The sequence below is a fragment of the Dipodomys ordii genome, unplaced genomic scaffold (assembly GCF_000151885.1).
Source record: "Dipodomys ordii isolate 6190 unplaced genomic scaffold, Dord_2.0 Scaffold131, whole genome shotgun sequence".
NCBI classification, from domain to species: domain Eukaryota; kingdom Metazoa; phylum Chordata; class Mammalia; order Rodentia; family Heteromyidae; genus Dipodomys; species Dipodomys ordii.
Genome location: NW_012267347.1, coordinates 2,651,456 through 2,665,530, shown reverse-complemented (window position 1 = coordinate 2,665,530; position 14,075 = coordinate 2,651,456). Strand labels below are relative to the sequence as shown.

The window sequence follows — 14,075 nt, the reverse complement described above, 5'->3', positions numbered from 1 at the left end:
AAACAGGGACAGGGACAAGCAGCCCCAAGGGCCTGCCTCCCAGTGACTTCCTCCAGTGAGGCCCTAACCCCTCAAGTTTCCAGAACCTTCCAAAACAGCCTAGGAACTAGGCTTTAATACATGAATCTGTAAGGAACATTTTATATTCAAGTGATAATTTGGAATTTCCTAGTAAGCCAATGACATTCAAGTTGACACTTGCCTGCCCTGTCTGCTTTCTCCAGGCACACTGCAGAGAGAAATTCCTCTCCTTTCAGTGTCCAAGTGGATCGTAGCCAACAATACAAGTCTCAAGCTAGATTCACATTCTTTTTCTTGGGGGGGGGTCTGGTCATGAGGCCTGAACTCTGGGTCTGGGCGCTATCTCTCAGCTCTTCAGCTCAGGGCTAGCGCTCTACCACTTGAGCCACAGCGCCACTTCTGGCTTTTTTCTTTTTGCTTATGTGGTGCTGAGGAATCGAACCCAGCGCCTCAGGCATGTAAGGCAAGCGCTCTACCACTGAGCCATCTTCCCAGCCCTAGATTCACATTCTAACTCCTCACTTACTACCTGTTTTTGTTACTCTCTGTATCTGTCTGCACCTCAGCTTCCTCATTTCAAAAAGCAGGATCATAATCATAGACTCTTAGATAAGTTGTGAAGAAATCATTTGGGATAATGCTCTTAGAATGGGTCCTGCATGAAGGACATAATCGTTCATCATCATCATCATCATCATCACCATTATCATCGTCGGCTGCCTACTGAAGGCATAACTATTGAATGTCTCTTCCCCAATTCCTCTACCCTTTCTTCATCCCTATCTAAAAAACCAAATATCACTCCCTCCCACTTCACAGCCATTTTAATTCTACACATGTCCTCAGCTTCCATTCATTTGCTCTCTGAATTCTACTTCTGTCACTCAAGAGAAAAATCCTCTGACAAGCCACATATTATTAAATTCAAAGGAAAACATCACCCTCTTCCTCAGCCACATTGGATCTTGCTGGCATATGCCCTTTTGAGAAGTTACTTTTCATTGGCTACAACACCGGTCCTCCCCATTTTCTACCTACATCTCTGGCCAGTCTCATTTCCTGGCTTCTACTTCCTCTGACAATTTCTTTTTTTGTTTGCTTTTTAAAAATATGTTTTTATTGTAAAAATACTGTACAGAGGGGTAACAGTTACATGAGCAAGGTAATGAGTCCATTTCCTATCGAGCAGTTACCCCCTCCTTTGTTTTTCCTCTCCCCTCCTTTCCCTCCAACCTCCATAATTACCCATCCACCCCCCTAAATTGTAAAGTTAATTTTTCGACATAGCAGTCTTGTACATCTCATTGTTACAATGTGTCAACCTGTATTCTTATTTAAGCATTTTGTTTTTTCCCTTCCCCTCCCCAAATAAGAAAAATGTATATACAAGATGAGGTCAGTGAAAACAGGGGTTATACCATGGGGAAAGAACATACAAAAGAAACCAAAAAATCACACAGTATATTTTAGATATGTTAAAAACAATAGCAAGAAAGAAAAAACAAGTTGTGTCTCTATCGCGGGGTTTATTTCGCTTAACATCATCTTATCTGGTCATATGTACATAGCTTTTGACCTTTTCTGCTTGTACCACACATATACTAGTTATTGCAAATAAGGGAAACCATAGGACCTATGTTTCTTTGGGCCTGGCTTACTTCACTTAATATAATTTTTCCAAGTCTTTCCATTTCCTAACAAATGGGGCGATGTCATTCTTTCTGATGGAGGAATAGAATTCCATTGTGTGTGTGTGTGTGTGTGTGTGTGTGTGTGTGTGTATCTATATATATCTATATACCATATTCTTAAATGTTGGGTTCCTCAGAGCTTCTTCTTAGCCATTCTTCTTTTCTTGCCCTGCATTTTATAAGATATCAACCACTCTCAAGACATCAATTTACTCACAGCAAGCCTACCTTGTATCTCTGGCCTAGATTTCCCTTCAGAATTCCAGGCTCATACCCCAGCTACCTCTTCAGAATAGTTACATGCACATTTTTAGACATGTCAAATTCAACATGTCCAAAGTGGGATATATTTGCTCTCCCAGGCCATTTGGAGAAGATGCCTCTCCCTTCCTTCTTGTCTCATCAAATGGGAATCCCAGCTGCTCAGAAAGTCAGAAGTCTTCCCACGTTTTCCCTCCCATTTCACAGCCAGTTTCTACCAAGTCTTATCCATTCAATATCATTAGATTATCTCAGACTCATTCCTTCTCTCTCTCTCTCCACCACCTAATAGGAGCCAATGCCAGATGGCACTTACCTTTACATTCATTTAAATTTGTCTCCATCCTGCCTTCCCTCAAACCCTTTTCATACTGTGCCCCCTCCACATATAAAAGCTTTCACTGTTTGATATTTGTTCTTGGGATAAAATAAAAACTCCTTTAAAAGGTTTATCAGTCCCTGCCCATAACCTGTCCCCTAGTCTAGCTGTCAATATTAGGTTCCATTCTCAGAACCTACCTGGTATGTGTTTCAAGTCCCCTTCTGCTACATCTTCCAGAAGAACATCCATGACTTTGTGGAACTGTTAATTCCTTGTATTAGGGTACCTGAATCGATGTCTGCTTCCCACACTGTACAGCAAACTCAGTAAGGAGCAAGATCTGCTAAACAAGACAAAGTTGGTCTCCACATTCATACTTTACAAATTTATAACCACTAATCTAGTTATGTATACAATTTTAGATAAGCCTGGAATTTGTTTTTTCCTCTTTCATGTCCAGACTGTGGCTGATGCTTAAGGAAAACAAATACATTTAAACAAGTTAGACACGGTTTGTGACCAGAAGACCAAAATCAGTCCAGAAAAGAATGTATTTTGATGTTACTTCTTTGATCCAAAAATACAGAAAGAGAGTGCCTACATCAGGTGTGGTGATGCATGCCTGTAATCAGAGCTATGTGGGAGATGGGGGCAGGAGAATCTGGTCCACGGAAGACTCTACCTAGAAAACAAACAAAAAAGCAAAATGACAGTAGATGTCCACAGGTGGTGAGGTGCTTAGTTAAGCCATGCCCATTCTCTGCACCACCCCCCAAAAAGGAGAAGGATGTGGGAAAAAATGAAGCTACAATTCTTAAGGGAAATGTAGGCAAGAACAATAGGCTTTCCAAGAAGATAAGAGTTTAGATTTTACATGGGAAAAAATCAAGTCTGGTAAATATCAACAAGCCTTCCAGCAGGTGGCACCCTGAGCCAATTAATGTATAACCAGTAGCAATGGCCTAAAAACACATCAATATTTTAAGGATTAAAGCCACCTCCCTTTTCTGATATTTAAATCCTACCCACACTCTCAGAAGATTGTAAAATGCACTTATATGCATGCACACAGATGTATTCCTCCACTAGGGAATCCATCTATAAGCCAGACACACTGGCATGTGTGTATTAAGTATGTGAAATGAATGTGTATCTCAGAGCAACCTGCCTCTTCCCAATAAACATTCTACATCTCTCAACTATTATCACCCTCTCACTTTCCACACAAATTAATCCATATGTCTGCACTCTTCTCAAACATCCAACCATTCTTTACCCCAGCCCTTCTCCCCATAAATGACCAAGCCATCTATTTTGAAAAAAAAAAAAGCTTCCACAACTACCATAATCGGATTAAGTGTTGTCCAGATGAGAAACCTCCCTCCTCCCACAAGCACTAGGAGCACTGAAACTCTAGTACTCAAATTCCATGCTTTTATTTGTATGTTCCAGTCAATGCCCCTTGCACCTTTTCAGAAACCTAGACTGTTATTTATGCTTTTTTCCGGGTGGGGGGAGGAAGGGTTTCTTTCTCTCCTGAATAATCAAACTGTCTCTCCATGATTGCTTTTCCAAATACCTTTCAAATGCATTCATGACTCTCCCACTAAAAAATCAAATCAAATAGGTGGAGCTCCAAATGCAACATACTGGCTGTGAGTTTATCCTTGGTGAAACCAGGGTTTATAGAAACGATTTTGTTTGTTGAGATTTACTTTGGAAACTTTCCTCTAACAGTTACAAGTAAGAAAAATAACAGATACCCTCATACCTTCCAGTTTTCCACCTTCTTCTCTTCCCTTCTTTCCTGAACTTCGGAGCATTTCCTGTATGCATTCCCTTGCCTTCCTGACCTCCTGCTCCCTCCACAGTCCCTTCCAATACCATTTTTTTTACCCTGAGATTCCACAGAAACTAAAACAGCTCCATCATCAACCTCCATGTCCATTAGTCTGATGGACATATTCTCATTATCATCCTTTTTGACTTCCCAGTAGCATGTGATGCTCTATCCACTCCCTTGCAAATGCTCCCTTTCCCTGGCAGATTATAACTATAAATTATACTATTTTGGCTTCCCTTTCCCACCAGTTCTTCTCTGACTCCTCCCTACTCTGCTAGAGTTGAAATCCCCATGAGTTCATTCTTTGGCCTTTACTCTTCTCTCCTTTCACTTTGTCCTAAGTGACCTAATCTGTAATTTTGGCTTCAAATTCTTCCAGAATGAGGACAAGCCTCAAAAAAACCAATCCAGATGCTTTCCTAGATTTCTACTGCTTAATAGCATGGTGGATATCACAAAAGCACCTCAGTACTGAACGTACGATTGTCTTCCTTCAAATCTGCCTTCTTCTATTATTTCCCAACTCTGAAAATGGCATACCAACCAGAATCCTGGATCCATCCTTGTCAACTCTTTCCCCTTTGTATCATGTTCAACATCCACCAATCAATACTCCATATATCATCTCTCAAACACTTCTAGAATATTCTATCCCTCTCTATATCCCATTACTACCCACTGCCACCATTATCACCTTAGTCCAACCGAATCTGGCTTTTGACAACTCCTGTTGGTGACTTCTGACTCAGTTCCAGCGTCTTTCCTGGCAGCCTTCCATGCTGTTCTCAGAGCAGCAGCTGCAGTAATCTTTCTGAAATGCATATCTAATCACGTTGTTCTTTGGCTTAAATCCCTCTATGGTTTCCTGGTTTCCCCTTTAGGGGAGATAAAAACAAAACCCCTTGGAAGGCCTGCTGGGATCTTCCTACCTGCTTCCCCTCCCACCTTCAGAGCATAGCACCTTCCTCTTATTCTTCATAGTCAACGCAAACTTGCTTTTCAGTTCATCATCTGTGGCATTTCTCCTCCCACTGCAAGAACTTAGTGGATGCTGTTTCTCTGCCTATGTAGCTCGTTTCTTCATTTTTCCCTCTGGTATTTCCAAACATTTCATTTATATTCAAGTCGAGACATGTCCCAACGCTTCTGCATATTATAGAAAACAATTATCAGAATGTAGAGACCCATAGAATGAGAGGAAATATTTGCCAGCTCTATTGGCTGGATAAAGGATTCATATTTGTAATATACAAAGACTATAGGAATACACTAAGAACTCAAAATTCAAACACCAAAACAACAAATAATCAATCCAATCAATAACTTGGTGAATGAATAGAACAGACAGTTCATAGAAGTACAAATGGTTAAGAGATACTTGAGGGAATGTCTAATATCCTTGGCTGTAAAGAAAATCCAAATCAGTACTACACTGACCACCTCACCTCAGCCACAATGGCAATCATGAAGAAAGCAAACAAAAATTGTGGTGAGAAGGTGGGTATGGGGAGAGACCCTCCCTCATCACTATCAGTGGAAATATGAATTCGTGTAACCACTGTGGAAGTCCGTATAGAGGTTCAAAACACTAAACATAGATTTACTAGTGACATTCCCACCCCACTCCTGGGCATATACCCATACAAGAGGGTCACCTGCACACACAGGCTTCTCACAACACAGAATCTAGCTTTGCAGTCGGCCTACATGCCCAGAGACAAATGAATAGAGAAGGAAAAATGTAGTGTATCAGAGTAATACTCCTCCATAAAGAAGAATGAAGCAATGCCATTTGCAGGAAAATAGATGCAATGAAAGATTACTGTTTTACTAGTAGGCAGAATCAAGACCAAACAATGTTGATAATGATGATGATGATAGTGATGAAGCCGACAACAACGATGATGATGATAATAATAATAACAGGACATCTGCATAAAAATAAAATTGTCAAGGTGAACCTGAAGGGGTAGGGGATAAAAAGGGTACTGGAAGGTGAACATAAGTGTGTGTGTGTGTGTGTGTGTATGTGTGTGTGTGTGTGTGTGTGTGTGTGAAGATAGTGGGAGAAACAGGAGTGTGAAGGGAGTACGACAGAGTGGGTGAACTTGTCCGAAGTGTATTGTATATATGAATGGAACCAGCCAAATGAAAGTCCTTGTACATGACAAGGAAGATGCACATCCTTGAGGAAGCTTTGCTTGAGCTCCCTGGAAAAGCACACCCTCCCAGGCCCAGACCTTTCTTGCTCCCTAGAGTGCTCTTCATTCACAGGTACAATTCGGCATGTATTTGTGTGGTAGCCGTCTGTGCCCTTTGGCTCATCACCATACCTAGTTCAATGCTTAGCACACATCAGGTACCAAAATAATATTCTTTGAATGAGTAAATAATTCTTATTCACTGAACCTTGTGGGTTTCTGCCTAGTTAACCTGTCCTGAAACCCACTTCCTTTTATTCTTTGATAGCTATTCAGGGACTATGATCTCATTTTTACATGAAGCTAGCTCTGCTATAGTATCTATTTTGTTATAGAAATGACCTTTATATGTGTAGCATGCAAGGCTTCCATTTTACTCTAAGGGTTGAGACCAGATAACAACATTTGTATCTCCAAAGGACATTTTTAATGAGACACAATCCAAGAAGACTGCCTTTGGCTCAGACCACTTTATTTTTTTATTTAAATTTTATTGTAAAGGTGATGTGCAGAGAGGTTACAGTTATATTAGTAAGGTAATGAGTACATTTCTTTTTGAGCAGTCTTCCCCCTCCCTCATTTTCCTCCACTCACCCCCTGGTCCTCCTCCCCAGGTTGTAAAGTTCATTTCCAACATAGTGTCTAGTATCACTGTTGAATTGGCTCACCCTTTGTCCCACTGATTCTGTGATTCCTCTTCCCTTTGCCAAATCAGATAAACTACACAAGACAAAGGATACAGAAATTAAAAAAAAATAGTGACAACAGGGAATAAACCAAAGGGAAAAAATAAAAATAAATAACTTTAAACCACACAATGAAAAAAAACTCCAGTCTCCATTTCTTGGAGTTCATTTCAATAAGCATCATTTTATATGGTCATATGCATATAGCTGTTGGCTCAGACCACGTTAGCCTCAGCTTTTTAAAATTGGGTGGTAAGCAGTCAGTTATTCTCCTCTGCCATTAGGGGCACATTTAACTAAAAAAGTAAATAAAGCATTGTCAGAAGTTTGCATGGAATTATTCGAAAAGAAATAACCTTCTTGTTCTCTCCAAATAAGCATAATGAATTCTAAGCTGCCTGCTCTTTTGGATGGCGTATTTCCTCCTGCAAGTGTTATATAGATGCAGCTAACAGAAGAGAAGATTAGTAGTGTTAGTGATTTCACCAACGTGCTCCCCTGAGAGTCAGATCAAGCTGACTCCATGCAGGGAATTCTCCCAGCAAGGGCCCTGGCCAGGAATGTGACAGTCATGCCCTAGGCTCCTCTTAGCTCCCCAGATGTTTCATTTTAGCCTAATTCTTTCTCTGAAGACATCTACCTGCCTCCTCAGATAGATGCACTTGGCCTGCACCCACCCCTTTTCCACAGGGCCTAGAAACCTTTGCTTCCAGGTCTGTACTAAAGGTTGGATTAAAAAGCTGGACTAAAACTTCACTGTTCACTCCACACTACCACTAACGCACCACACACACACACACACACACACATACACAAACCACACACACACACACACACCACACACACACACACGGGAAGGGAGAAAGAAAGAGAGAGAGAGAGAGACCTCACAATGACTACAGTGGAAGAAAGTGTTCTTGGAATATAACTACCATCACCTAAAATGCATTAAACACATTTTTACTTCCACTAGGACTCCGCTGTGTGCAAGTATTTTCAGGGGATATAAGTATCAGGTGCATAGCAATATCTCCTAAGCGCTCACACACAGCCTCCAAGTATCTAACTCAGTATATTGAATATAAAGGAGATCCGTTGAAAGAGACATCGTGAAACCAACAGACTAGCACATGTGTTTGCATTTAATTGGTATCCAACTCTCTAAACATGCTCACACACCTCATCCTTTTTCATTCTAAGTGTGATGTAGATTTCTTCCTAGGTGAGGAAAACAAGGCTCAGAGAGATCTAGAACTTGCCCCAAGTAGACAGCATCACCTGTGCTTCAGACACAGGTCTGTGTCATTCTCACGGGAGGTGCTGCTGCTACGGTGCTCAAGGTTATCAGTTTCCTTAATCACAACCAATTTCTGTGTCTTGTCATTCTCTTAAAGAGGCATCACAGAACAGTAGCTCTATCACAGGAAGAAAAGGCCCAGCCCATTTGCAAGATGGTCAAAACGATGTTTAAAGACATTGAGTAGGGCTGGGAAGGTGGCTCAGTGGTAGAGCGCTTGCCTTGCATGCATGAGGCCCTGGGTTCGATTCCTCAGCACCATATAAGCAAAAAGAAAAAAGCCAGAAGTGGCGCTGTGGCTCAAGTGGTAGAGCACTAGGCTTGAGCTGAAGAGCTGAGGGACAGCACCCAGGCCCAGAGTTCAGGTCCCATGACCAGACCCCCCCCCAAAAAAAAAGACATCTAGTAATAATAATTATAATTTATGGGAGCTACTATGGATATAATCACTGTTTTTAGAGAGTGTATTTTATTTGTTACCAATTTTTGAAGCTATTTTATTGTCTTTAAGTAGTTGAACAAAGGAGTTGTCATTCAATAATGCAGTTTATAAATCTTGATCAATGCCATCCCTTTTAACAATGTCACCCAACCCTACCAACACACACCTTCCCTTATTCTTCTTAATTTTTGTGGTATATACACTGAATTCTTTTTAAAAGCTATAAAGTTTGTTGAGGTAAGTTGACTACAGAACTATTCACCTTTTACTCCATCAAGAAACTTTTTCTGTTGTGTTGTTGTAGATGGGTCCTGAGACCTTGTGTAAGCCAGGCAAGTGCTCTCTCACTGAGCAACATTCTAAGCCTACCCCTGAGACACTTACATTAATGTCCTGTGAAATTACTGTGGAGTAGACACTCCCAGAAAACTCATTTTGGGGAAAAGAGGATTTGGATGAAACACTTATCATACAATGTTGTTGTAACTAACTATAGATCTCAAGGTCCCAAGAAAAGTATCTTTAAAGTCATCTATCTATCTATCTATCTATCTATCTATCTGTCTGTCTGTCTGTCTGTCTGTCTGTCTGTCTGTCTGTCTGTCTGTCTGTCTGTCTGTCTGTCTGTCTGTCTGTCTGAAACAGGGTTTCACTACTACAATGAATTCTTGACTTCATTCTTCTCCCTTCCCCCCTTCATTTTAAATCCAAGCAAATAGAACATTTCACCAGTAGGTGACATCCATTGCAATGACAATAAAGAAATAACTTGTTCCCAGGAAAATACAAGCCATGCATTCCAAAACAGTGCTCCACAGACAATGGACACAGCTATCACGCTGGCGATGGAGGCACTGCCGGGGGAAACCCCAGAGCCACACCAGATCCCTGTAAGGCCCTGTGCCCAGGCCACCAGCAAACCTTCCTACATCTCCCAGTCTACCCATTAGGGGCATCCCAAATTCACCTGCTAGCCTGCCATCCAGATTCCTCCTTTCGTTTGCTGAAGCCAAGGACTTATGTGGTTTGTGGTCTCACTAACATGTAGGAAAGCCTGGCCTACGCGCCCCATGTCAGTGGGCTCCAGAGGGGCTGACAGGGACCCTCACACGTGTTTGTGTTTCTGTGATGCATGGGGACTGGCACTCATTGAAGAGAGCCAGGACACCTAGGATTTATGCATCTTACAATCTGCAAAAGCACCTCACACAAACAAGCACCTGTGCTTTTCACTTCTTCAGAATGACCTCTTAAATGCCTATTTGTTGGCATATGAGCTTGGGTCTAAATGTTTTTCCCACATGGTTTATAATCAGGCAGAGTTAGTTATGACAGGGTTGAGAACACTGGCCTCAGGGACAAGCCCAGGATTAAATTTTGAACTTTCCTCTGCCCATCACCTCTTCCACCTCACCATCTCTCCACACCCCCACTGAGCTCCAGGCCTCAGTCTCTCCCTTCACAGTTGCTCTCCTTTGGGAGAGCTCATCCAACCATTCCTCACCTAGGTCTTCACTCAGATATCACCTCCTCCAGGAAGTCCTCCCTACACACCACTCTTGCCTGTACTCTCCACCTCTTCCTCCTTGTTACTCCTGCATAGTACCTATCTCCACCTAGATTCCATTGTAAAATCTATTTACCTGTCTGTCATTTGTCTCCGTCATAGGAATGTGCACTGGGCAAGGGAACTGGGGCCACTTCAGAGCCAGGGCCTAGAGCAGACAGTAGTATAACGTGAGCACTTAGTGGATATTTGTTAAGTGAATGAATTAATGCGGGAAGATATTGCCTGTGTTCCCTGCTCCCTAAGAGTTATGAAGAATCTTCTTCTCTCTCCTATCTACATAATTTATAGCCAATCTAAGCCAGCATTAATTCTTTCAAATATATCCATCAAATGCCTACCATATTTCAGGCACTGAGAATACAATAATAAATAAGACATCTGCCTTCATACAGTACTTTACAATTAATGATCAGCTTCAACACCTCTGAAACATCTGAGTCCTCCAGTAAGGTGATTTTATTTTTTAATCTATTTCTTTTTTGCATTCTGAGTATCTTTAAAATACAGTAATTATGATATCCGTACATAAGTTACACTTCACGCATTAAGAGAAAATTGTTATCACATAGAACATGTTGTTTTGTTTTTCTACCAGTGTGAGCGAGCCTTCCTCCAGTTCCGATGGCATTCTTCTATAAGCCTCTGAGATGGTATCCATAAGAGATGGAGCCATGAAGGCAAAACCTGGGTGATGTATCTATGTGGAAGCTTCTAGTTCTCTTAAATGGGTGGCCTGCAGACCTTGCCACCTATCTGACTGAAATAAAAATCCCTCTCTCTGACACAGAAGGACCATCTGTCCTCTGAGGGACCCACCAGCTAGGAAATCCCATCTGTTTTCTTTCTTAGGTGTCCCTAAGCCTATGGAAGCCTATAGCACTCAGCCAGCGTGGAGGTCCAGGCAGGCACAGACGGTGAGACCCTCTCATTTCTCTACTTTCTGGCTGGAAAAGAAGAAAGACAAAAGCAATATGAAAACCAACCAACAAAACTGGGCAATGGACTTTCTCTTGCATTTGCAGGACAGTACACTCTTGTGTCTATAAATTAACAAATCAAAGTTGAGAAGTTTAGCTGCAAGTCACTCCGAGGTCCTCTCATTCCAGATGAGGGAGTGAGAATGGCAGGCTGCAGTCGGGCTCAAGGAACTATCTGCAGCTTTTAATCCTCATGATTTAGAACTTCTCAGATAGACCTGACAACATCACACCCTGATCAAACACAAACCCCAATGCCATGCCCACTTGGACACATGTCCCTCTCTGTTCTTGCTCCCATCCTTATCCTCATGATTCCCTGACCATTATTTCTAGAAAGCATGTAGACGTGAGCGAACCTTCGAATGAACACAGATCCTAGACCTGACTTTAAGCAGTACCCGTAGGAACAATCTTCTTTCACAACTCTCAGAGTTGAGCAGTCCAAATACACTAGCATGAGATAGGGAGCAAAAAGGAACAGTGTGACATCAGGTTTTATGGTTGGAAAATCTGACACATCCCTTCCCTAAACTAGCTTATACACACACACACACACACACACACACACACACACACACACTTCCCCAGCCTTTCAGGTCTTGGCTTATATCAAGAATGGAACAAAGTTAATAATATATGAGAGGATCCAGGAAAGATTATGGAATTTCTGGACAACATTGGGCCTCCCAGGGTCACATCTGCAGGATTGATGAATGATGGTTAACATCTGACTTCCACTAAAATAATTCAGGAAGGAGTTGATTCTTGGCTTTTACTACAAGACTTTTAAGTCTAATGCAAGTAAGACACTTCCAGAGAACTTCAGAAGTTTTAACTTTCTATAAACTGGTAGGTGTTGAAGGAGAAAGCATCAGCCTCGAGTCCTTTCTCTGTCTCATCAGCTCCCCACCCTTGAGCATGGTTTGGTTAAATCCGAATGTGTGTTCTCCCCCTCTTAGCTCGGCTTGTTGGAAGTGCCAGTTCAGGGATGGCTATGTACTCTGGTTCCTCATTGAGAAAGAACTCCAAGTGGGAGGGTGGGAGGGATGCTGCTACCCTCTAGCAGCCAGGAGAAGGCATCTTCTTGGGTTTCCTGGGTTCACCCCAGGTGGAGGTCAGTTCTTGGCAAGGGAAGCTCCTTCTAGCTAATAGGGTAGAGGCAGCAATGTATGAGGAAGCCAGTCAGCCCTGCCCAAAATAGAAACCCAAGCTACCTCCAAATCTGACCAAGCTCCCAATCCCACTGAATGTAGCCCATTCCATGAGATGGAGAAAGACAGCAGGAGTGAATTCAAGATGAAAGGAGAGAAGAAAGCAGCTTGTAGGAAAGTGAGCATTATTTTTTTAATGCCATTCATATGCAACTCTCTTTGCTTGCCCTATGAAAACAAAGGGCACTGCAAACTTCACAGTAAAGAGCCTTTAAATAGGAGATCATTAACCTTCCAGGGGCAAAGGCATCCAACTTCATGCTGCCAATTAGTGTGTTGCTGGGTGTTTATTCCACTGAGACAAAGAGCAATGATTGCATGTCACCTTACAGATGAGATCATGAGTGAATGATGAGCTTGAGCCCACAGAGCCCTGGGAATGCAAAAGTATCGCTGACAAAGACATCACAAGCAATTATTCTCTGTGTGACCCAAACCATCTCCTGACTCCAAAGAGAACACCTTGGCTATTACCTTAGAGCCAGCCCTTTGCATATGTGTTAATCTGCCCTTTTGTGTTCTCACGGGTAAAAGATGAGGACCATAGTTTGTTCCAAAGCCTGTGACCCAGTACCTTGGTGGCTATGTGACAATTATCCATCCTGAGGCAAAGGATCCAAAGGCTGTGTCAGTCAGGCTGTGCAGAGAGATGCAGCATACATCCCAGCCTCTACCACACAATGAAAATCAGTGAGACAGGAACACAGAAAGAATGGAGTCAGGGGGGAGTAAAAAGGAGAATCTGGTATTCCTGAGCAAGGAGCTTTCCTTTCTCTCTCCAGAGCCCCCAGGGCAGAATAAATATAATCATCAACCTAGCATGACAGCATGCAAAATAAAAGGAGGAGCTGCAGGTGACCATCTCTGCCGGGACTCGAACCCGGAACCTCTGGATTAGAAGTCCAGCGCGCTCGTCCATTGCGCCACAGAGACCTCACCACACACACAGCATCAGCACCAGAACTGAAAAAGCACATACCTTCTGCATCACCGAGCCATCTCAGCATCCTGCTCTCTGAGCGGTGGGGGGACAGGGACAGCTGGAAAATCTGGAGTGGAGATCCACCAGTGAGCTCTATCAAAGCTTTTCTCAATACCGTGGGGTTCCTAGGATTCTCATAGGATTGGAGGAATGTGACAGTAGTCATTTTCCTAGTCCCAGAATCCCTGATACCGCAGGACAGAGCAAGAGCCTGAGCTCCTTTCCTCTCCATCCCTACGGGAGGACAGGGGAAAATCTCTGTATTCTCATGCTAATGAAGCACAGTACTTCCAGCCAGCCGCGGAGCTAAGCGAGCCAGCCAGAAGGCTGGAGCCATCTCTACTTCCACCCCCCCATTTCCTCCTCCATGTGGTTTCATCCCAGTCCACTATCCTCACACAGAGGCTGGGCAAAGCTGGGGGATTCCGAGGGAAAAATGAAAACAAAAACAACCCCAAAACCTCTCTTGATCTCAGAGACAAACACTGAACAGTGGCAGGGATAGGCTAGAAAGCTAGGCTGCAGGAAACTGGACCAGTTCTGGGCTTTAAATTGCATCTGTCAAGCC

General features: G+C 42.7%; 1 non-coding gene across 1 annotated transcript; it reads right to left on the bottom strand.

Annotated features, from left to right (window-relative positions):
* Positions 1–13,384: 13,384 nt before the first annotated feature.
* Positions 13,385–13,458, bottom strand: Trnar-ucu. The gene has a single exon. It is a non-coding gene; the product is annotated as a tRNA-Arg (tRNA).
* Between the last annotated feature and the right edge of the window lie 617 nt (positions 13,459–14,075).